At 47.5% G+C, this 24,688-nt stretch overlaps 1 protein-coding gene across 13 annotated transcripts in view; it reads left to right on the top strand.

Annotated features, from left to right (window-relative positions):
* The window catches only part of LOC126526907 (transmembrane protein adipocyte-associated 1 homolog), a 245,480-nt gene that overhangs the window by 162,670 nt on the left and 58,122 nt on the right, over positions 1 to 24,688 (top strand). The window lies entirely within an intron of this gene.

Below are 24,688 nucleotides of genomic sequence, written 5' to 3'. Positions count from 1 at the left end.
AGTTGGGAATTATCTCACCAGGCTCTCGACTCGTACACTTATGCGATGCGTGCAGCATGCGCTGCCGATGGCCGAGATATGCAGAATCGTGGCCGACATGCCGACTCGAGGATGCCAGAGCAGAGCTTGCCTGTAAGGGAGCAGTTTATAGGGAGGAACAATGCCCAAACGGCGCGAGGCACTGAACACCAAGCCCGACAAAGGCCGCCTCTCCTCTGTTATCGGTGCAACCAGCCAGGGCACTAAGCCCGGGATTGCAGACAGCCTGCGAAGGAGCATGTCCACTTCCTAGCATTCCCTCAGTCATAACTAACGTTGGCGGAGCGAAGTACTTCACTACGCTCGATGCAAGCAGAGGATACTTTGAGGTGGAGGTAGATCCCTGTGACCGAGAGAAGACTGCCTTCACTTGTCACAGGGGACTTTTCCAGTTTACCAGAATGCCCTTTGGACTGGTCGGTGTGCCTGCGACTTACCAGCGCCTAATGGACCGTGTCTTGGGTCACGCAAGGTGGCACCATGCTTTTGCTTACCTGGACGATGTTGGAGTATACTCACATACCTTTGATGAGCACTTACACCATCTCAGGGACGTGTCGGAGCGTCTGAGGTCTGAGGGGAAAACGCTAAACCCGACCAAGACCCAGATAGCAGCATCCCGAGTAACGCTACTGGGGTTTAAACTGGATAGCGGACGCCTTCTGCCATGTGATGACAAGGTTCAGGCATTATTGAACTACCCGTCACCAGCAGACTTAGGCGGACTGAGACGCTTTGGGGGCTGGTGAACTTCTATCTCCACTTCATCCCAAACTGCGCTGCACTGCAAGCCCCCTTAATTATGTTGTTCAGGAAAGGTGAGCCGTAGAGGTGGGGTCCCGAGCAAGAAGCGGCACTGCGCAACCTCGTAAACATGCAGACAGAAACCACCGAGTTAAGGCTACCAGATTTGAACAAATAATTTGTCATACATACAGATGCCAGCGACCTTGGCCTAGGAGAGGTTTTGCTCCAACAGTGCAAAGATAGCTTGTGCCCGGTAGCTTTTGCCAGCCACTCTTTGACTCCCGCAGAGAAAAATTATTCCGTGACAGAAAAGGAATGTCTCGCGAGCATTTTCGCTCTCAAAAAGTTCAACTACTACATTGATTGAGTTCCATTCATTAAGAAGACCGATCATATGGCACTTACTTGGCTTAGGCGTTTAGGAGAGCCGAGTGGCCTGCTCGCTCGATGGGCACTTCGCCTGCAGCGATACGACTTTACTGTACTGTTCGCTACAGGAGAGGAAAAAACAGCTTTAGGGCGGACGCACCTTCGCGCGCCCATTGACTGTGAGAAGAGTAACACTACTACTCAACTCACCTCGCCCGAAACTGAATTTGAGAGTGGAATAACCGCTGCGACGATTGAGGTCGTCGGGAGGGGTAACATTAATACCCATCGTGACTCCTCAGTGACTCAGCTTAAGAGCAGAGTAACTGTTACAGTGCTCGATGGCGCTGGTGCCAAAGGAAGGATGGACGAACAACCTTCTCAGGACAAAAGCTTCAACCATTTGGACTGCGCCAGTTCAATGGGGAGCGTGTTCGGCAGAAAGGAGCTGTTAGAGGCACAGCGGGGAAATCCCTTTTGTAATAAAGGGTTTGAGGGCCGCAGCGCACATGGATGCAGCTGGTATTGCTGTGGGTGCGCGGCGCTCCGAAACAGCTGGTAGTACTGTGAGCGCATTGGATTCCTACCAGCTAGACTCTGACAGAGTCCTGCTGAGATATATTCCCGTGGAGAAGGATACACATGAGTCCTTCAAAGCGGTGAATCCACGCACGCTGAGAGGAGCAGTACTTTCACGATATGTGCCTCGCCGGGCATGCGAGTGGCCCTAAGATATACCTGAAGTTGTGCCGCTTAGCTACTTGGCCTGGAATGAAGTGGGATGTGATGCTCTACGCCCGCTCTTGCAACATGTGCCAATACATGAAGCTGCGTGGTAGACAACCACCCGGGCTCATGCAGCCGATCAATAGCCGAACACCATGGCAAAGTGCGGCATGTGATGTCATGGGACTTTACCCCAGGACACCGAGCGGGAACCGATTCCTTCTTGTAGTCACAGACCATTTCAGCAAGTGGGTGGAACTGTTCCCCCTACGGAAGCTTAGGGCATGCATAATCATGGGAAAGCTGATCGAGGTGTTTACACAATTCAGCTATCCTGAGCAGTTGATAACGAACAGTGCGTCCTACTTCACTGCCAAACTCGTCGTGGACTCTTGTGCAGCTCTCGAAATTAAGCACAGGAGAAAAACCACGTACCATGCCCAGGTGAATCCCACTGAACGTGTGAACCGCAACATCAAGCACATGCTCGTTGCGTTTGCGGAGATGCACAAGGAGTGGGACACTTGTTTTCCTGAAATTGGATTTGCGATCAGGTTGACAGTGAATCGATCGACTGGGTATACACCTGCCACTCTCAACCTTGGGAGGGAGCTGTTGAATCCGGTAGAACGTACTCTACAGGAACGCAGCAGCACAGAACTGGTTGTTTCGTCAGCATGCACCGATTATGCGACTGGGCTGCACGCGAAGGTAACGGAGGCTTTACGCAAAGTGCGATGGAACCTGAGCACTGCACATGCTGAGCAGAAAGCGCAATACGACCACTCTCATCGGGAAGTTCACTACAAAGTGGTCGACCTGGTGTTGAGGCAGAATCACGTCCTAAGCGACGCCAGTAAGAAATTCTCAGCTTCTCTGGCGTCGAAATGGACAGGACCATACCAGATGCAAAAGACTGTCTCTTCGCTCGTGTACAGGCTGGCGGACTTGAAGTTAAGACCGATCAGCCGACCGGTGCATGTCTGTGACCACAAACCCTACTACGACAGAGGGAACGAGTGGCCCTAGGAAAACACTCTCCCGCGCCCGCTGGCAGCGGCATCGGCTGGCACAGCTCGACGTTCGAGCCCAGTGCGGCGTTACCACTTGCAATCTCAGCAGAACTAACCCTGTCCGGTTCGCAGAGGCTATTTTATTGTGCGCAATATCTGACAGAACGCTCCTTCGATGTCTAGCATGCAGGCTTCCAGAGTGCGCACGCGCTTTCTCTTTGGAAGAAGCGAGAGGAGCTTACCAAATTGTCGCAGCAGCAGACCGCCTATCGGCAGCCATGCACCAACCAAGCAGAAAAGACCATCTCCACTATGGGTATGAACGAGCAGGCCGTAAACAGTCAGCAGCACATTCCACACAACAAGTGGCAAGAAAAGTGGATCCTCCAGCAGCCAACAACGAGGTGAAAAGCACAGCGAGCGGCTTGCAGTCCGAAATGATGGCAGTGGCGCAGAATTCGCCGAACTGCGCCGCACAACCCCACGACCGAGTTGCGAGCCCCACAACCAAGCACCCAGCCTAAAGGCCCGCAAGGACAGAGTGGACCCCTGCTGCGCAGTGAGGTGCAAGCCATCGTCAGGGGTGGGTCGGCGCACCTTTGCCGACCGACCTTGCATGCCGAAACTTGCGAGAGCGGCGGAGGCGCAACAACAGAGAGAGCTGTGTTGGGGCGAACAGGAAGAAACGCGTTTGACCACACCAGAGGGCAACAACCTCCGGAAACATCAGGAGACAGCTGTCCTGCGCCATCGCGAGGCTGGTTCGGGGATCGTGTCAGCATAATCGAAGCAGCCAAGAGAAATCCAAGTCCCTTTTGCCACCACAGACCCGGCACGTCCGACTAGGCAGGTTACACCGCCGAGAAGCAAGGTGACCCGGACCCAGTGGCCTTTTTTTCCTCCTACTACATCCCCTTACTGTCAAGCTGCTCGGTAGCATCATTCAATGTTCCGACCTGTCTCGCAACTACCTACACGGCGACAATGCCAGTTTGCAGCTAGAGCTACTCCCTCACCAACATGGACTCAAACCGTGTTGCTGTCGGAGTAGCATGTCCCTCTCAGGAAAGCCTCAGGTGACGGCGGCCTCTTCGCGGCTAAAGGGTGATTTTAAGGAGGGGGGGATGTGGGATCGCACGCGCAACCCGATATCTCTGGAGCGGCCACGCAGTTATCACGCAATAATCGCGTGCTTGCTCGCGGAGGGTAGTGGGGAGAGGGCGTGTTCACCGCTCCCACTGTTCTTCGTGTCTGGCCGCGACACCGCAGCCCAAGGCACCTTGTTCCCTCCTTTCCCTTTCTTGGGACTCTTTTGTTGTTCCAACATTGTGTGGTTTCTTTCGCCTCAGACGTGCGGAACGCTCCGTCGCTGTGGTTTTGTATTTGTGTTTTCTGTTGCTGCATGTTGGTATTGTACTATAAGGTGAATGGACACGTTAAGTCCAAGACTCACCCTGTCCCCCAGGCCTGAACCCACCCTGGTCGCAACTCACTGCGGGCTAGGAGTCACAGCTCTGACTGTTAGAGCTGCTGCGAAAGTGCTAGCGAGCAACTGTCGCTCCGCCGGCGCTGTACGATCCAGAGAAGGGTCAGGTGCGCATGTGCGAACTTGAGTAATACCCCTATAGTGTAAACGTGGCCACTACCATTGCCGCTCGTGATTTGTTGCGTGCCCACAAGTGCAGACGAGAAGAACCGAAAGGCGCCCTTTATGTATGTTGTTGACCAAAACCATTATAAAGCCTACAAATAATAAAGCCGGGGCAAGTTTGGTTGTACAGTCAAAACCGGCTATATCAAACTCACAAAGAAAAACTCCTATCAGTTCGATATAGAGCATAATTCGATATAAGCCTGCTGAATAATTGGATGTCATAAAAGCACATACCATTTATAAAATCACTTTATTGATGAAACTAGCTTAGTTTTGCATGAAATAGTCCTGCATTTCTTTCTGCTTGGGCAATTTCGCTGCCTGTGACGCACGCACTTCTCCACATTGTCTAAGGAGTCAGGAGCAGCTGAAGCCGCAACCTTCCGCATTCGTGCAGAAGCACCGGACTAGTGCGAGCGCACCAATCACTTCAGAGGATGTAGGCAAAGGACCGTCGTTGCTTTCCTCATTGTGCCCACTTTCACTTGTGCTCGGTACGATGTCGGCAATGTAGTCTTCAATTTCGGGCTCTCCCGTATTCGCGACACCATCATTTGCACTCACAAACTCATTCACTGTTGATTCGTCAACAGCTTCCGGAAATTCTGACAGCTCGCTCCATGTTTCGGCAACACCGGCAACGGCTGCGTCGCATTCATCAGAATTTCATCACCAAGCACGCAGAAGCCAGCACGGCTGAAGCAATTTCGGATGAACCACTCGTACACGGCCGTGCGTACGCGTCAGGTGCCACGGGCTGCAGGGCGAAAGTTTGGCCGCTTTATCCCTAATTTCCCCATTATTCTTCAAGATCGCCCTGAGAGTGTTCCTCGGAATCATTGACGCTGCGGGGACACATCCGACACATTCGACCCGATTTATGAGTTCAAGCTTCACGACAAAAGGCAAATTCTGCCGCTTCATCACGGCGACACTGCGGGATAAAGCCCACAAGGCACACACACAATGGATCAGAAACGAACCGAGACAACTCGCACTTTCGTTATTATGCACGACGAGGGCACAAGAGCCTCTGATTGGCTGTCTGAGCAAGCGCTGCGGGCGGGCAAGGATCATTTCTTCCAGGGGGGTGTCTACAGCTCGTCCGAAGCAGCGTGGTCACGCTGCGGAGAGCGGTTGGATGGAGCCATGCCGTCGGGTTTCCCCACAACCCGAAGGAAAGCCAACTTCTAGGGGCACTTTTCCGCCGCTCGACGTTCTATATATCGGGAGTCGCTGCTGTTTTTGTTCGATGTAAACGTAATTTTTGCTATATATACTCATTGTAACTATACCGTGCCCAGAAATTGTTCGATATATAGAATAATTCGATGTAAACGGGTTCGATATAGTCAGGTTCGACTGTAGTTTTCTTTTTCATGGAAGTGTGGAAAGTGATTAAAGGAATAAAATGAGGCATCTGCTTGAGAATGTTTGGTGCGTGCAGACCGCTTGGTATGCCTTCAATAGTCATTCGCGTAGCATTCGACAGATGGTAAGCGCGATCATCATTAGCTAGACTTGGCACACGACATATCGCTGTGACAAGTTCAGGGTGTGATCACTACACGGGAAAGAAAAAAAAAATGAATTTTGACGACGAAATTCAGGGGTGCAATCATTACGCGAGTGCGATCATTATGCGAGGAAATATGGGATTCAAAAATTACCCGTGTATAAGCAGCACTCTTGATTTTTGAGATGGTTGGCAGTGTTATCTGTTGTGTGGTACAAGAATTCTGAAGGTTTTTTTTTTTTTATCGGTAGCAAAACAAGGTATCCGTGCCAAGTTTTGGGGACCTCCAGGTAGCAAAAGCACAGCCTCTGAGATTTAGCAGCTGCCTCCGAGACGCTGCCGTCGTCAGTCTCTGGAGAGTCGTTTATTCCAGCCAGCAGGTTACGCACTACTGGAATAGCCAGGAATAGCCAGAGCCAGTGCATATGAGTACTGTAGTTCAATAGAGGCAAGTACTCCCTAAAATATTCATGAAAAAAGAATGTCTTTTTCTCTGAGTAATGGCCACACCCCCGATTTTTACCCCAAATTTAGGAAAAAAACATGCAGCCATTAGATAAGTATATACGGTATTACAGTTACCAGTTACTGCCCAATGAAAATAACTGAACAATTACTATAAAGTAATTGATTACTTGAACATTACTTTCCCTCCTACTTTTATAACACTGTGCAAATACAGTAAATAGAACAAGACATCAACAGCGACACTTAAAACTTGCTCGGTATGTGCGCTGAAGAGAAGGGCTCTGTTGTAACTCACGGACACATTGCTCACAAGAGTGTAGATGGTTACTCAAAACCACGGTGCTCAAGTCTGGGTTCTTCATGAAATGCAGTACTTCATGGTAGCTGGAGTTAGGGGAAGATGTTCCTGATAATGCCAGTGACAAATTGAAAAATTGACCATATGTAATTCCGTGGCATGAACATCCAAACTGGCCATTGCTATTGAGCCATAGAAGTGCTGTTTCAATTTATCAGCCAATCTCTGGTGGACCTCCACTTGGCACCCTACCCTCATTAGCCATTTGAACAAAGATGACTCATTGAAATTGTAGGAATCGTGAGGAAGGAAGTGGCCGAATACTGCACCAGGGAGGCCAATTCCTGTTCTGGTGAGGGAGTGTCTTTGTTGAAGCTTAGTGGGCCTTCCTAATTTGGTTGTACTTGGATTAGTATAGCCCCACTCGCTTTTGGAATATTTTGCCAATGTCAGGTGTCACTCCAAGCCTGGAGATGTAGTGCACTGGAGGAGGTGAAATTCAAGCTCACCATCCTCAGATTTAAAAAAAAATCATTTTCATACGAGGATTCGAACTTCTGACTATGGCAACTGAGCATCTGACATAGCTCAGTCAGATAATCCCGCAGGCAGTGATGCTACCTTATCGCGGAAAAGTCACTGACTCACAAATGCAATGAAAGATAAGCAGGTTAATATCATCAGCAATCTCAAGAGTATTGTAAAAGCAGCGGAAGAATTCTATACTGACCTGTACAGTACCCAGAGGAGCTACGATACCTCCATTCGAAGCAGTAATAAACAGGTTGCAGAGACTCATCGAAGCAGTAATGAACAGGATACAGAAACTCCTCCTATAACAAGCGATGAGGTTAGAAGGGCCTTGCAAGACATGAAACGCAGAAAAGCGGCAGGAGAAGATGGAATAACCGTCAATTTAATCACAGATGGAGGAGACACAATGCTTGAAAAACTGGCGGCTCTCTATACGAAGTGTCTATCGACTTCAAGGGTTCCAGAAAGCTGGAAGAATGCAAACATTATGCGAATCCACAAAAAGGGAGGCGTTAAAGAGTTGCAAAACTATAGACCGATTAGCTTACTCCCAGTATTATATAAAATATTCACCAATATAATTTGCAATAGAATAAGGGCAACACTGGACTTTCGTCAACCAAGGGAACAGGCTGGCTTCAGGAAGGGATACTCTACAATGGATTACATCCATATCAATAATTAGGTAATTGAGATATCCGCAGAGTACAATCAGCCTCTCTATATGGCTTTCATCGATTACGAAAAAGCATTTGATTTAGTAGAGATACCATGCAGTTTTAGAGGCATTACGCAATCAAGGATTACAGACTGCTTACGTAAATATCTAGAATATATTGTTACGCGAAGGACGAGTCAGTAAGACGGGCAACTATTTACAGGTTATATTTACAACAGCAGTTGCAGCGCTGACCGGTTAGATTCTCAGCGAGAGCCCAGTTTGTTCTTCCTCTTTTCTCAAGTGATGTGGCGCCCATGCGCCTCGTTCAAACAAGCACATACCACATGCGTGTAGCATAATCCCCCGGCGGCAGAAGCGACGTCCCGGAGCGTCTAAATGTCATCACTGGGAGGATGATACTGCTTCAGTTGTGTAATGTGCATGATATCACTGGAATGGGAAGCAGAGGGGGCGTCAGGGGCGATCTCGTAGGTGACGGGAGTCACGGCACGAAGCACTCAGTATGGGCCCGTGTAACGAGACAGCAGTTTTTCATACAGGCCGACCTGATGCGAAGGAGACCATAGAAGCACCAAAGAACCAGGTGAGAAGTGCACGTCTCAGTGGCACTTGTCATACAAATGCCTTTGACTGTCTTGGGATTTCAGAAGGCGGTCACGGGCGATTTCCCTTGCGTGGGCACAGTGGGCGATGGCGTATTCACTGGTCGGTGCTGCATGGACAGGGAGGGTTGTGTCAAGGTGCAGCGTGGGGGGTTCTCCTCCCGTGCTCTTGGGACAAAGGAACGACAACACAGTAGTGCAAACAATCACAAGGGCATTTATTGCACCTTTCATAGATCAATGCCTGCTAGACGAGTTATCCCCAAAACATGCCGATGGGCGCGCAAGAAATCTAGAAGTCCGACTCACCGCGACCGGATAGAGAGCGAATAAGTTCGCCCCATGCTGGATCCCAACGCCTGGTCGTTCGCATGTACGGTCACGCGAACGGTGGCGCGTTCCAAGGCGGCCATGCGAGACGGTCTCGCAGAAGCATGGATCAGCGCACGCGCGGCACGGCATGTCCGTACTGCTTCCTGTCCCGACCCAAAGAGGAAGCGCCTTCCTCTCCCGCACCCAAGTAACCCCGCCGGTAGCAGCGCAACACTCGCGCCATGTCTCGCGCTGCGCTTCAACCACTCCGACCGCCGCGGGCGCCAGGCCACGCGAGCCGTGCGGGAAAACCAACATATCAGGGGACGCGTGAGGGTCGCGCATCCCTACGTCCCCCTAACCTTAAATCACTGCATATTCTGGCGAAACATGTCACTCGGTTTAACATCAGTGCGTGCTTCGCGAACAAGGTAGTACGTGCAACAGTGGCCGTGCCGAAGAAATGTCCACACGCTGTCGATAGCATGCGAGCCGACATTGTCGCTGGCGTCCGCCAGTCACAGCAGCAGCTTTGCGGACTCGACGGCGCAATTCCAGGCAAGGACTCTAGAAACGACGACGCAGTAGTCGGTACGAGCAAGCGTCGTTCGCGCCGACGTGCCCTGCTGGCAAGAGCCGCCATAGCTGTAGGTGACCGCCGGCTCTTTTGTCCGCCGCCATGGGTTGTGAGCTGGATGCAGGAGGCCGCCAAGTCGCTGCGCCGAACTGGCCACAGCATCACCATCGCCCGGGGTGACTCGATCGTAGTCCGGGGCAGCAGCGCAGACGATGTGCAGGTGACAGCAAGCCAGGGGTGACTCCAATCACGCTGCGTACACTCAACACACTCAGCAAACACTAAAGTAGTGCAAGGGAGAGGAATTCTGCATGCGCATCGCCCACGTGGTACGATGTTCAACTCGGCTAGCAAAAGATCGGGCAGCTACTCAGATGCTAAGTTCATGTGAACGAAGCTCGCTTCCTTGAGCGAGGGAAGCAAATTGCAATGCCTCAACGCCACGGTTCACCAGGTTGTGTCCCTCCACTTGCGACAGGCAGCTTCGTAAAGCCTTAGGCCTAAAGCGTCGTTATCCTGACAACAACCGGCATCCAAAAAAAAAAAAACACCTACAATGGGCGCAAAACAGGCAGCCGCGAGGAGACGTCAGCTCTGTGAGGTGGTCCTACCCCGCTCAGTGCACAGAGCATCCGAGTTGACGGCGCCCACCGTCCCAGACGGTGTCGGAGCGCCCGGTGCCAGGCCACAATACCAGTCAGCCCGTAGTGGCACCCATGGCCCGCGGCCACCCGGCTCCCAGAGCCGTGACATTATCCGAGTCGGAGAGACAGAAGAAGCTATTTACATAAGAAATTCGGACCACCCACGAGGCTTCCGTACTTACTCGCTTCAGGCTTGCCACTGCTCCGCGGGCGCTCAGCCTCGCTCTCCCAGGATGCAGACCACATGGCTCTCGTACTGACGAATGTCATTAAAAAAAAACACTTGCGAAAAGGCTTAGCATGTTGATAAGTTCAAACACACTACAGCCACCGTCGCCTCGCTCAAGAAAGCACGCCGCCAACGCTAGCGATCAAAATCCACGCTAGCCCTACGCTTCAGTTCAAACAAAGGTCTCGGACGAAGCAAAACTGTTAAATCTATCATCCGATGCCCCAAGAGTCCCACATTGGGCAGCCAGATGTGGGGTTCTCCTCCCGTGCTCTTGGGACAAAGGAATCGACAACACAGTAGTGCAAACAATCACTAGGGCATTTATTGCACCTTTCATAGATCAATGCCTGCTAGCCGAGTTGCTATCCCCAAAACATGCCGATGGGCGCGCGAGAAATCTAGAAGTCCGACTCACCGCGACCGTATAGCGAGTGAATAAGTTCGCCCCATGCTGCTTCCCAACGCCTGGTCGTTCGCATGTACGGTCACACGAACGGTGAGATATTCTTATAGTTGGAGGGCCCAACGACCGAGTCGGCCAGTAGGATCCTTGAGCGACCAAAGCCAACAGAGCGCATGATGGTCTGTGATTACTGAGAAGGGCTTGCCATATAAATATGGGCGGAACTTTGAAACAGCCCGGATGAGAGCGAGACATTCGAGGTTGGTAATGGAATAGTTGCGCTCGGCAGTTGTCGGGATCCGGCTAGCGTAGGCATTAACGTGGTCGTGTCCGTGTTGGTGTTTGCCTAGGTTGGCCTAGTTTTTCGTCCGTCGGTTGGGCGAGGAAAAGCGGCAAGGCTGGGGCGGCGGGGAGTGATGGCGTTTAGGCGACGGCGATCGCACGGAGGAGTGGCTGTCAGGGGCAGCAGAAGTAGTGTACAGACGGTGAGGTGAATAACAATGACCGTCAGTGTATGGGTGAGGAGCAGGGAACGAGCGGCATCCAGTATGGCGGCATCCAGGTGGTGCGGCAGTGGCGGGATACATGACCAACGTAGCGGCAGCAGAAGCAGATCGGTTTGTCGTCTGGGGTTCACCATTCAGCAGGATTGCGTGGTCTGGGAGCAAAATACTGGTCATTACAGGTTGTGGATATGGGAATGGGTGCCGAATCAGGTCGGGAGACAGAGCAGGTAGTAGGGAGTCCAAGGTTTGCAATTTCTTGCCGCACAATGGCTTGAATAACGGAAATAGTGGGGGCCGCTTCGTCAAAGCTACAGTCGGGGGGTCGTGGATGAAGGGGGAGCCGGACTCACCGTTTCAATATCACAGCGAACGATATGGGCGGCGTTCTCTTGAAATGGTCATGTGGCGGTAAGAGCGGAGCAAGAGGATGTGGCAGGGGTGTTTGGGAGCCGGGAAAACTGTGGGACGACGCGGCAGCTTTTGGCTGCCTCGAAGCGTCGGCATTTTTTGACGATGGTGTCGACGGTAGACACGTCTTTATAGACGAGCAAATTGAAGGCGTCGTCCGCGATGCCTTCTAGGATATGGCCCACCATTCAACCTCGGTCATGTGCTCGTAGATTTTCCAGCAAAGCGCGAGCACTACCAGTATGAAGGAGACATACGATTCGGTGGACGACTGGACACGGGTGGCAAGCTCTTTTCGCGCAGCTTGTTGGCGACCTGACGAGTTGCCAAATGCAAAACCGCTCTTTGAAAATGTCCCAGCTGGAGAGCTCGTCCTCATCGGTGCGAAACGAGACACACAGTGTCCCATCCAGATAAAAGGTCACATTGGCAAGCATGATGGTTGAGTCCCAGTGGTGGCTTTGGCTAACACGCTCATACATGCTGTGCCAGTCGTCAACATAATTTTTGGCAGAGAATGTCCCAGGATCACAGAGACTAGGAACCGTAACGTATGTTGTGGTAGGCACCACAGGTGTAGGCGGCGACGGAGTGGTTCCATCGGAAGCCATGGCTGAGAAGACGATGGTGCGGCCACACAGGGAACGTTTCACCTCCACCACAATGTTACACGAAGGACGAGTCAGTAAGACGGGCAACTATTTACAGGTTATATTTACAACAGCGGTTGCAGCGCTGACCAGTTAGATTCACGGCGCGAGCCTAGTTTGTTGTTCTTGCTCTTTTCTCGAGTGATGGCGCCCATGCGCCTCGTTCAAACAAGCAAATACCACACACACGTGGAAATATCGACAGAGATTTCGCAGCTACCTTAATTCTACACAAGAAAAGTAGGAACATACCTATAAAGAAAGGGGTCAGACAGGGAGACACAATCTCTCCAATGCTGTTCACTGCGTGCTTGGAAGAAGTATTCAAGCTATTAACCTGGGGAAGGCTTAGGAGTAAGGATCAATGGTGAATACCTCAGCAACCTTTGGTTTGCCGATGACATTGTTCTATTCAGCAACACTGCAGACGAGTTACGACAAATGATTGAAGACTTTAACAAAGAGAGTGTAAGAGTGGCGCTGAAGATTAATATGCAGAAGAAAATGATAATGATCAATAACCGGGCAAGGGAACAAGAATTCAGGATCGCCAGTCAGCCTCTAGAGTCTGTGAAGGAGTACATTTACCTAGGTCAACTAATCACAGGGAACCTTGACCATGAGAAGGAAATTCACAGAAGGAATAAAAATGGGTTGCATCGCATACGGCAGACATCGTGAGCTCCTGACTGGGAGCTTACCATTATCATTGAAAAGGAAAGTATACAATCGGTGCATTTTATGCGTGCTGACATATGGGCCAGAGACTTGGAGACTGACAAGGAAGCTTGAGAACAAGTCAAGGACTGCACAAAGAGCAATGGAATGAAGAATGCTACTCATAACCTTGAGAGACAGAAAGAGAGCGATTTGGATCAGACAGCAAATGAGTATAGCCGATATTCTAATTGACATTAAGAGAAAAAAATGGAGCTGGGCAGGTCATGTAATGCGCCGGTTAGAAGACCCTTGGACCATTTGGGTTACAGAATGGGTACAAAGAGAAAAAAAACTCAATCGAGGACGACAAAAGACTAGGTGGAGCGATTAAATTAAGAAATTCGTGGGAGCTTGTTGGAATCGGTTGGCGCAGGACAGGGGTAATTGGAGATCGTCTTTGTCCTGCAGTGGACATAAAATATGATGGTAAAGATGATGACTAACAGACGCCAACAAATGTTCACGTTCCTTGAATAGTGGCTAAATCTGTAACATAATTTAATACAATACTGCACATTTTTCAGCCCTAATAAAAGTTGTTACATATTTAGCACACGCTAAAGTGGATGAAGGTGAAAGCTTGCGTGCTCACGAGACATTCATTGCACTACTTGGCATTTTCATTTTAGTGCGTTTTCACTATGTATTAGTTGTTTTATTCCATCAAAGGTAGTGTGTTTGAGTGCCTTAATTCGCCCTGATTAACACCAAAGGGTGCAGATTCGATGGTCTTAATTAACTATGTCCTTAGTAACTGTGCCTTTGTTAACTTTTCTTAATTAACACCAAAGGTAGTGCGTTCGGCTTGACCTTAATAATGTCAATTGAAATTGAACTTGAAGATATGGCCAGTTCACCCATATCCCCATGTTGGGTCGTGGGTTCTAGTGCCTTAATTAATTCCGCCTTAACACCAGAGGTTGTTGTTTTGACTCCCACAAAGGTCAAAGGTTTTGATCGGACATTGCCAGACATAGGATTTTTCGACCCATGAACCATCTAAAGCCTTTGCCTTAATATTGTTCTTGTGTTACAATCTCAAAATAGGTTTAAATAGGTCACATATATCAAACTGATAGAAACATTCATTTAAAGGAGCCATGAAACACTTTCCCAACTTATCATATAATAGCCTCACGTACGTCATCCTATGAGTCTCGTGCCGCAAAATTGTTTTGAGTCTTAACTATATCTGGACTTATCGCACCAATACACGGCTTTCTCTCTCTTTTCATCTCCGCTAGCGTGCTGTAAGCAACACCGTGGGGAAACCAAGAGGGCAAAGGCCCGGCCAGAAGTTGAGTGTTGCGATGGTGAAAGGGGTCATCGTGGCAACCGGTGTTGGCTGTGGTAAACTGCATTACACAGCTGCTCACTGCCATCTCGGAGGCTTCGTGCACCAGATGCATCTATCTGCAGTGCAAAGATGAAATTATTTTTCTGTCTTTTTTGAGATCACAGACATATACTTCATTTATTTAACTTAATATTAGTAGTTATGTATGACTGCGGATGTTCTTGCAATCAGGAAACCAGCCAATAGCGTTGGTCCATCAATTGCTTTCGACCAGCTTTCCATAAAATTGTGGATGCTAGAGCAAGCATCAGTTCACTGCTTTTGACACAAGACTGTAGCATGCAATGCAATAATATTTGGCTCACATGTTCACAGGAGCCTCTTTAATAGGTCTGCAACATTTTTTTTTTACTATATTCAAAAAGTGTTTCAGCACCCCTTTAAAGGATGAAAACCTCTGCCTATATCAAAGAAGTCATAGACCGCACTAAGTGAAGAAAAATTAAGCAGCAGCTCTTAGCACTTATGAAGGCCACTTAAAAGTGCTTCCAGTAGAAAGAAAAATTTACCGTTAGAGGAAATCTCAGAAGTTAGACGTACCGGAGAGGTGTGCAAATCTGCAAGCCTTCCATGTTCAGGTGAACGAGGCATAGCTGCAGGGCACTGATTGATGGAAGGACGTTACCTCTGTATACACGTTTTCATCTGTTTGGACACTGTAGTTCCTGTCAAAATAAAGTGCTCTTCACTGTACCGTATTCACCTTAACCCTTTCAGGGTCAGTGACGTAAATATACGGCGCCGCGAACAAATCCAAAATGGTCGATGCCATATATTTATGCCGCCGTCTGTAGGTTTAAAGCGCGTGCCAATTTCCTAACTTTTTCTTTTCTGGCATGTGCTGCCACTACGTGGGAATACAGGAAATGTTTTTTCTCGTGCCTCCCTCTCTCGGTTTTCATTGCATGGTTTGTTTTAGAGCTAGTTTTCTCCGGCGCGTCTATATACTATCGCTCGCAAATTGGTGCGCGCACGGGCAAGCAGCGGTTCAGGTTTTGTTCCACGGGCAGTTTCAGCTTCTTACACTCGTAAAACTAATGGCTATCTCGTTACTAATCGCTCAAAGGGCGACCTCCTGTTTCTCGCTCGTTTAGTGCTCACAGAGGTGCGCATAGGAAGGATGCCGCCATGCATGCATTTCCTTTTCCTTTTTTGGCAACTCGCGAAAACTAATTGCCTCTGGTTGGCAATAAGATGAAAATTAGGGAAAGTTTGTCACACGTTTTGCTTTTTTGACGGGCACACAATCGCAGTTTTCTTGAGTGCGCTGCAAGATTTGAGGGACGATCCCACTGCTGCATACAGTTGCAGGAGTTGTCAGACGATCTCGCCGCTGCCACCATTTGTAAGGGTTGAAGGTCGTAGAGAGGAACTTGGGAGGAACTAGGCGTACAGGGTTTATTTACAGTATTTACATTTTAAACATGGGATACATCTACACAGTCTAGCGTGACTCCCAAATGGAGCCCGCAAAACGAAGCATACAGCTTACGAGCACGATCAGAGGGCACACAGACGAGCACAATGCTCACGAGCATGATGACGAGCACACTTAGCAGCCGACAATTAGCCGCTTATAAACACTCCGTGCTCCCTAGATCCCTAGGTGAGGGAAACGGCTGTCCAATCGGACTGTCCATAGTCGTTGGGGCATAGTCGACCCGACTTGGAGGAGGAGGGCTCACGCACTTTGGATTCCCAGAACCCGAGTTGAGCGCGTCCCCTTAGCCAGGTGGTCACGCCAGACCCCAGCCGGCGCTTCTAAATTCCAGAGCTGCCTTTCTCCTGTAGTCACCACGTGTGTCAGCAGACTGTGACGAATCCTGGGGCCCACGCACCGCAAAGCACCCTTTTGGGGAGAAGCTCTTCTTGCTGCCGAGAGAGACCATGAAGACCCGGCAAATCAACAAACAATACGTTGGGTGCCAAACGTGGCCCGCCCTGCTGCCGTCACCGATTTTCCGAACGAGGTGCCTGGTGGATTGACGCTACTGTAGTCCGCAGTTCTCTGAATAAGTTCACAGTTGGTTAGCGCTGTCCTCGCTGGTTCTCTGAAGGGCGCCAGCACCGTGGGTCGATCGAAGCACGTGCAGCGGGCTGAAATAGCTTTGCAGAGCAGTACCCCTGCAGGCCAATCCTAACAGCGCTCACCTACGCAGTTCGATTATGCTATGGACGTAAATATTAGTCTAAGAGCAGGAACATTTGAGACTTACGAAATATTCTGGTGTGCGCATTTTTTAAGCCTTACGTGTGTAACAATGCATCAAATTTTTAATTATTATAAGTTTATTTCCTTCTTTGATTGTTGTTACTCATGAATAAACAGTACATATATACCAATGCAAAATATTTTTTTCTCACTTTCGGGTCACCCTAGAAAAATTACGGTAATTTTTTTTTTGAGATAGGTCCCTCAGCAGAATTGGAATTTGCAATAAAAAAAATTTACCCTGAAAGGGTCAAAGACCCCCTGGGGGGTATTTACATAAGGGGTGGGTTAATATGCTCAACAAATAAATACAAGTCACTGCCTTATGATATAAGCGGTTACAGCATTTGTGTATGACAAGGGGCACGTAATGACGACTACATCAGCCGGGAGAGCGTTCCAGTCCACAGCAGTGCAAGGAAAAAATCAACCTGAAAAAGTCATAGCTCAAGAAAGAGGCCGGGCAGTCTAAGACGAATGTGCAGTACGGTGATATATGCGGTTGGTATGAGTAATGTAAGGTGTTTGATTTAGAGTGCTACGGTAAAAATTGTGGAGTAAACAGAGGCTGGCAATGCGGCGGCAAGCTTTGAGGCTTTCGAGACTAGAGTTTGTCTTCAGGGATTAAACGCTGGTGTTATAAGAATATGAAGAATGGGCGAAGAAAATGGCACAGTTTTGAACAGACTCGAGTACATTTTTTGGGTATATTTGGTGCAAGTTCCCGATTGGACTGGCATACTCAAGTAAGGGGTTCTGTTGACGATGAAATGAGACCAGTTTGCATTTGTTAGCTTTGAGCGTCATTAACCAGAAGCCACACCATTCATGGACGCGGTCAAGGTCGTCTTGAAAGGTAGCTTGATGCGAAGTGTTAGTAATAGTACGATACATTATACGGTCGTCGGCGAAGATATGGATTTTCCTTTTCTTTTTTCAAAAGTCTCTTGTTGAGACATTACATGAGGGAGTAGGTGGTTAATGGCTAACAAAGATACTACAAGTTACAATGGGATATTTTCGATGAGCCCTTTGAATACAAGTGGATCGATGATAGTAGCAACTTTGGTGGGCAGGCCATTCGAGTCTCGTGTTGTGCGCAAAAAAAAAAATGATTGCTGAAAAGTCAGGGTATGGGCTTGTGGGGGATATACTGTGTTAGAGTGACTTGTGCGGGCAATGCAATGTGCTCTTTTCATGTATGGGTTGTCAAAAGGCAAAGAATGGAAAAATGTATGAAAAAGTGTAAGAAATGCTATTCTACACCATCAGGCTAGAGAGGGTAAACCTTTTTGGGCTTTTAGTGCTGAGATGTTTGAATTGCACGAATAATTTGAGAGGATAAATCTCATTGCGCGGTTCTGAACCAACTTGAGGGCGTTAATAAGGTTATTGTGGTGGAGATCAAAAATAGCATGGGCATACTCCAGCTTGGGCCGCACAAAAGTTAGAAAAGCAAGTTGTTTAATAGAGGGAGGAGCGAGGAAAACGTTACGGTATAGATAACCTAGACTACGATTAACAAAATTTATTATTTGGTTAACATGACAGGTCCAAGTTAAGTCACGCGAGATATACATACCAAGATATTTGAATGAATCGGTTGTTGCAATCTGCATGTTATTGATGCTATAATTAGGCATATCGTAATTATGACGATGATGAATAGACATCAACACCATTTTAGATACATTTAATGACATTAGCCAAGTGTAACACCAGTTTTGTATGCGCGGTAGGTCATTTTGTAACGCGAAATGGTCGATGGGGTTAGTAATTGCTCAGTAAACCGCACAATCATCTGCGAAGAGTCAGATATGAGAAGAAATATTACAAGGCAGGTCATTGATGTATAATAAGAAAAGGAGGGGACCAAGTATGGTACCTTGAGGTATGCCTGAAAGCATGGGTATCAAGGATGAAGATTGTGAGTTAGCATGTATGAACTACTGACGGTTAGTTAAAAACCTTTGAATCCAGCTTAGAACATACGGATGGACGTTAAGACAGGGTAACCTTATTAAGAGACGACCATGTGGGACCCTATCGAATGCTTTTTCGAAATCTGAAACTATTGGGTCAGTCGGGAGCCCCAAAAGGAAAAATTCAGCATTATTTTGCAAACTAGGAAATAGATAAATATGCATCCTAATGTTACGATCTAGGTTCAAATGTAAGTTGTGCAAGAAAAGAACAAGTTGGGTGTGACAGGAATAATTTTTCCAGAAACCATGTTGACTTGGGTGAGAAAAATTGGTGGATGTTAGGAAGTTAGCACTATGGCGAGTATAAAATATGTTCCATTATTTTACAAGACACTTGTTATGGAAATAGGGCGGTAATTACTTGGTGATCGGCTTCCTTTTTTAAAACTGGGATGACCTTCCCCACCTGCCAGTCATGTGGAATTGAAGTGCTGTTAAGAGATTCCTGGAATGTGAGTGATAAAAACAGGCTACACACATGTTTAGTATTTTTTAGCACATAGGCATTGATACCGTCTACTGCCGTGGATGACAAGTTCTTCAATTAGGTATTCAATTACTTTGACAATGCCGATGAGATTGAATGTGATATATTGCATAAGCAGATATGCGAAGTATGGTGGATCGGGTAAGCAGTCGAGTAAATTATTAGTAAAAAATTGAACTAAATGTTGTGTTAAGAAGATCTGCAACCTCCGTCTCTGTTATCGGAAGTCTGGACCTATTGTTAAGTGAAATCTCATTCCAGTGATTAGGATTAATAGTTTTCCAAAATTGCTTCGGGTTAGTTTGTAGCATAGCTGGTAAAGTGGTAGAAAGAAACTTGTGTTTAGTTTGAGAAGTTAAGCTGTCATATTCTTCCTCCACTGCGTAATACTTCTGCTATGTGGAAGAAAAATTTGATTGTTTGGTTGATCGAAACTTACAAGATACTTACACAATACTTGGAGTTCCAGATCATTAATATATATGAGAAACAAAAGCGGGCTGAGCACAGATCCCTGCGGTACACCCAATGTTACGGGGAGAGTGCTGGAGCTGTGATTGTTGATAGAAACGAACTGAGAGCGGTTAGTTGGGAATTCTTTTATCCATGCTAGAATATTAGGGTGCAAATTTAAAACAGCGAGTTTTAGTAATAGGCGTTGGTGTGGTACCTTCTCAAATGCCTTTGCAAAATCTAAAAACAATGCATTGGTCTGCAAGTTACAGTCAAGGTTTAGAATGTAGGTCGGAGGTGAAGATTGTTCATTGTGTTTAGCAGGAGAGTCCTCTACGAAACCCGTGCTGAGCCGGATGAAGGAAAGTGTTGAAATCTGGAAAGGTGGTGATATGTGAATAAATTACATGTTCCATGAGTTTGCATGGCAAGCTGGTTAAAGGGCCCCTGAAATGGTTCGGACAAATTTTGTAGACGTGTAGGGTACAGCTAAAGTTAATCATTCGCACCACAATTTATGTGAAGCGTCTCATATTAAGAGAGCTACGGATGATTACAAGTTACCCTCCTCTATAGTCATGCATTTTCTCCTCAATTCTTTCGCCGAGTGATCGGGGCTAAGCTCCACCTTCACTAGCTCTGTGTCATGATGGCACATCGTGTCGTTGACTTCCGGTTCTCTAGGAGTGCGCGCGCAAAGCCTCTCCAAACTCTCCGCCAGCTGCTTGGCAGTCGACCCCAAGCGAGAGCTATTGAAGTAGCATGCGTTGCGAGCATTCTACCACAGCGCCAAACGTGTCTGGTATTCCGGTAACCACAGGCGAGCTTGCCGTTTTGACAGATGGCTGGAGTCATAAACTCAAGCTAATGAAGGAACTTTAGTGTAGACGTACTTGAACAGCCTGATCGGTCTGCAACATCCAGCCACCTGTTGGCGCAGAGTTTAACCAGCCAAACAAAGCACTGATATTGCTCTAACCAAGTGTAAAACATTTTAAACATTTACCAAAACAACATGTTAACAATTACACTTCTGCAAAAAATTTACACCAGCAGCAAAGAATACATTTCATTACTGCTACTGTGTGTGGTCGAGCTCTGTGCCACCAGGTGGCTGCACCGTGCAGACCATCCACATTTGCGCTTCTGCTCATCCTGTGAAACGGCACGGTCAAACAGCCAGGCCCTGTCCCCTTGCGCTTGTGTTTACCCGAATACCGGACTCTCGAAATGCTGTTATGGTAGTAATCCTCCGGTGTAAATTGATTGCCACAAATGTGAAAATCCTAGTACCGATCGGATAGCGACAGTCCGATGTGCTGCAGCCAGTCTGCACGTCTGCTGCCTTGCAGAGGGACACAATGTCGCAGCTTGGCATATTGCCAGTCACTACGTTTGCAGCCCACAACGCAACAAAGTCGAATTATGGTGCTCGCAAAAAGACTGAGACTGACTCTGACCGCAGAGCTCTCGTCAAAATGGAGCATGTTGTAACACAAGCAGACGACGCTTGCTGTGTACCGGAAGTGCATAAGTGTAGTGAGAAATTGTTCTTGTGCATCCCCTTTCTGTTACTTTCTTTTTATAGAAACAAATTAACTAACATTCCAACTATTACAAACAACGTTTGTTCACCATAAAGGTGGAAAAATTTTTGATGACGCACCCTGGGCAGCCAATCAGATAGCTCGCCCTACTAACGTCTAATGGGTAGGGGCTGCTTAAAATTCAGCCGAGCGATGTGCTGCGATTGGCAGTGATGTACATTTTTAAAACCTTATAATAAATTACACACTTTACGCGGAGCACTTAGATGCATCAATTAATGATCAGAAGGACCTACTCTAATGACTCGGTATGTTTGTACGAAATTGTCAATCATTTCAGGGTCCCTGTAAGGAGATGGGACAATAGTTTAATGGAGAATCTTTTATACCCGATTTGTGAGCCGGAATGACCCTCCCCACTTTCCAGTCGTCCGGTAGGGTTCCTTTTAAAAGTGACTGAGAAAACAGTAATGAAAGATAGGTGGCTGAAATATGTTTTGTGTTTTTTAATATTTTTCAGCTGAGTTCATCGACTCCAGCAGCTGATGAGCATTTAATTTGTCGATAAGTTTCATAATGCCTTGCGCGGTGAATTTAATTGATGTCATTGCTGAAAGTGTAATGCTAGGCGGAGCGGGCAAGGATGAGTCAGTTTCGTCTGTAAAAACAGCAACAAACGCACGGTTAAATATGTCTGCACATTTGTGGTACGTTCGATTCGCCTGCACCACATGAACCAGTTCGCGAGGTGCTGCACCCTGCCATTCGTTTCAGCGGTGCAGCAATGGCGCCCGCGGAACCACAACGTTCGTTTCAAAAGGTACAGGAAAGGTGCAGGGCTGGTTCATGATTTTGCTGCACCCGCTCCACTGTCGGTGCCGACTTGGTGCAGGCATACAGGTGCAAAGCAGACGACGCAGCACACGGGTGCGAGCACCGTTAAAACCCCGCTTACGCACGTCTGATGTGTCTACGCAGCTGTGGTGTGTATTTACGCCCCAGAAACCGATCATACCTGCAGTTCAGGACCTCTCAAACTTACGCACTCCGTGCACATTAGCCTGACATAGCATAACGCCTAAACCGCGTCTGCACCTTTGCATTCGTTTCAAGTGTTTCGCTGAGCCTGCACCTCCGGAATCGAGCTGCACAGTTTCTGAACTTCTCGTGAACCGCTGTGAACTGGTTCGCAGTGGTGCAGGCGAATCGAACAGACCCTTAGTATCAGTGGCTTCCTTGCCTGGGGTATTCGTGAAAATGATGACACATGTTTCTCGTGGGTTTATTATTTCCCAATACCTCCTGGGGCTTATTCTTTAGGATTTTTGGCAGCTCCGTTTGAAAGAAAGTGTGTTTGGTGCAGCGAATTGCGTTATAATACGAATCCTCAGCTCCATAGTATTTATCCCATACATCTGCACACGTGCACTGTAAAGACATTTTCTTTTTCTTTCTAATCTTTTCAGCTTGTCTGAGAACCACGGTTTTTGGCGACTTGCACAAAAACTGATCCAGGGTATAAATTTGCTTGTTAGTTCATTTATATTGTTCTCGAATACTGTCCAATTATCAGTGACAGACCGGTGATGAAATGTAGATTGAAAATACAGCAGAAAAGCTTCTAGCTCGTTAATTCCTTTGTAATTTCCTTTGTCGTACATGTGAATGGTTTTCTTGAACATTTGGCGGAAAGTGGGGGTAATCTGGAATATCGCATGAATAACCTTATTTTGGGTTACTGTTAGGAGCCCTGTAGCAGACACCAAGCACAACGGTCTTTGGTGGGGCACTGCATTTTAACCATAAAATTTCTAGGTCTGAAGTAATGTTAACCAATGAACATGGAATATTATTGTTAATGGTCTAAAGCTCTAAATAAAGTAAAAGTCTAAATAACAACACTTCCCCTGCGTGTGCCTGATGATCATTACGGTAAACGTCAAAATTCGGTAAGTCATCCAAAACCTCATTATCTGTGATGTCACTTGTTAGCCACGTTTCAGTTAAGATTAGTATGTTACTGCCAGAAGACGAGAGGAGATTAAACAAGGCTTTGCGCTTGGGAAAGAAACTGTGTACACTGGTGTAGATTATGAAAAAAGAAAAAATAACTCGACGGTTAGTCCGCGGCTGCTTATGCGTGTTCCAACAGCGAAACGATTCCTAGGCGATTTCTTTGACTGACAGTGTTTTTGATCAAAGATGTACCGTTTAGGTCCCATGTGCAGCATTTTTATCGGGCGGAAAAAGGGGCAGACTTGGTCCTGGCAAAAGCTACAAGGTGCTTTCGTGCATTTCGAACTGGTCGAGAAAAATCTTCACCAATACTGAAACCTGTGTTTTTAGCTGTGCTGCCTGTTATAGCTTGTTTCGTCAAAAATTTTACTTGTTACGTGTAATTGGTTACTGAAAAAATTGTGGCAGAACCCATCTCAAGATGACTTTCGACAATAATGTGATAGCACTAAATCAATATAACCACACAAAATATTGCCACCATGGAAATGTGTTATGTATGAGGCGTGTAGTGCAGCAAAAATCCTCTTTCACGCTTTCCCAAAGCCAGTGCGTGCGAACGCTGAGAAACGCGTCATGTGGCTACCGGGCTCCTCTATCGTACTTCCTTTTTGGACACACTACGCCATTTAGTGGCACTGCCCAGAAGTCCGCGCATAGCATCTGAGATGAGAAGCATGACATGCCAGTGCCTGCAAACACAGAATTGTTCCCTCGCTTGCTGAACACTTAGTGGCGCATATTCAGTGGCCCAACTTGGCGAGTGGTTCATTTAAGAGCAACACATACCCAGTGCATTCATGGTGCAGCTGGATAAAGCATTGGGGTGAAAGGCCTTCATTGAAAAGCAGCACATACACAGTGCATTTGTGGTGCAGCCTGCTAATGCTTCTGGTTGCTGTCTTTGAGGAACTCTTCTGACATGGGTACAATTCTGCTCAGCATCGGAGAAATTTAAGGGATAATTTTCGTAATGGTGTAGCAATACATTTCTAGTGGCTCATACTGAGTTATCCAAGTTGGTGTCAAAAACGCTTCTTGGAGAGCAGCATAAACCTACTGGCACATACCCAATGACCCAAGTTGGCATCAAAGAGGTCCATTGAAGAACAGCACAGACCTTTGAAGAACAGCACAGACTTAGTGGCATATACCCAGTGCTCCCATTTGGCATCAGAGCTTCTTCAAACAGCGGTGCCTGCCTGGTCCCGTATCTACAGTGGCTCATGCCATCATAAAAGAGGATACATACAACCATAGATAGATAAATAGCCCCTAGAAAGTGCGTGAAGCACCCAAAAAACGATAACGTATTAAGAGTAATTGAATTTCAGTGTGCATACAGAGTAAACAAAGTAATAATTCAATTACATAATTACCAAAAACATAATTGATTATATGTAATTCCTTATGTCCTTATGTACAAGTCTGTTCAGGGGGTGCCATGGATCGACTACATGAGAAAAACACTGTAGCATGATCAGAAATACAAGGATTAAGAGACATAATAAGTTCTCCAATTGTCCTAGTT

The sequence above is a fragment of the Dermacentor andersoni genome, chromosome 9, assembly GCF_023375885.2.
Source record: "Dermacentor andersoni chromosome 9, qqDerAnde1_hic_scaffold, whole genome shotgun sequence".
Classification (NCBI taxonomy): Eukaryota; Metazoa; Arthropoda; class Arachnida; order Ixodida; family Ixodidae; genus Dermacentor; species Dermacentor andersoni.
Note: the sequence above shows the minus strand (reverse complement) of the source record. Positions and strands in the feature narration are given on the sequence as shown.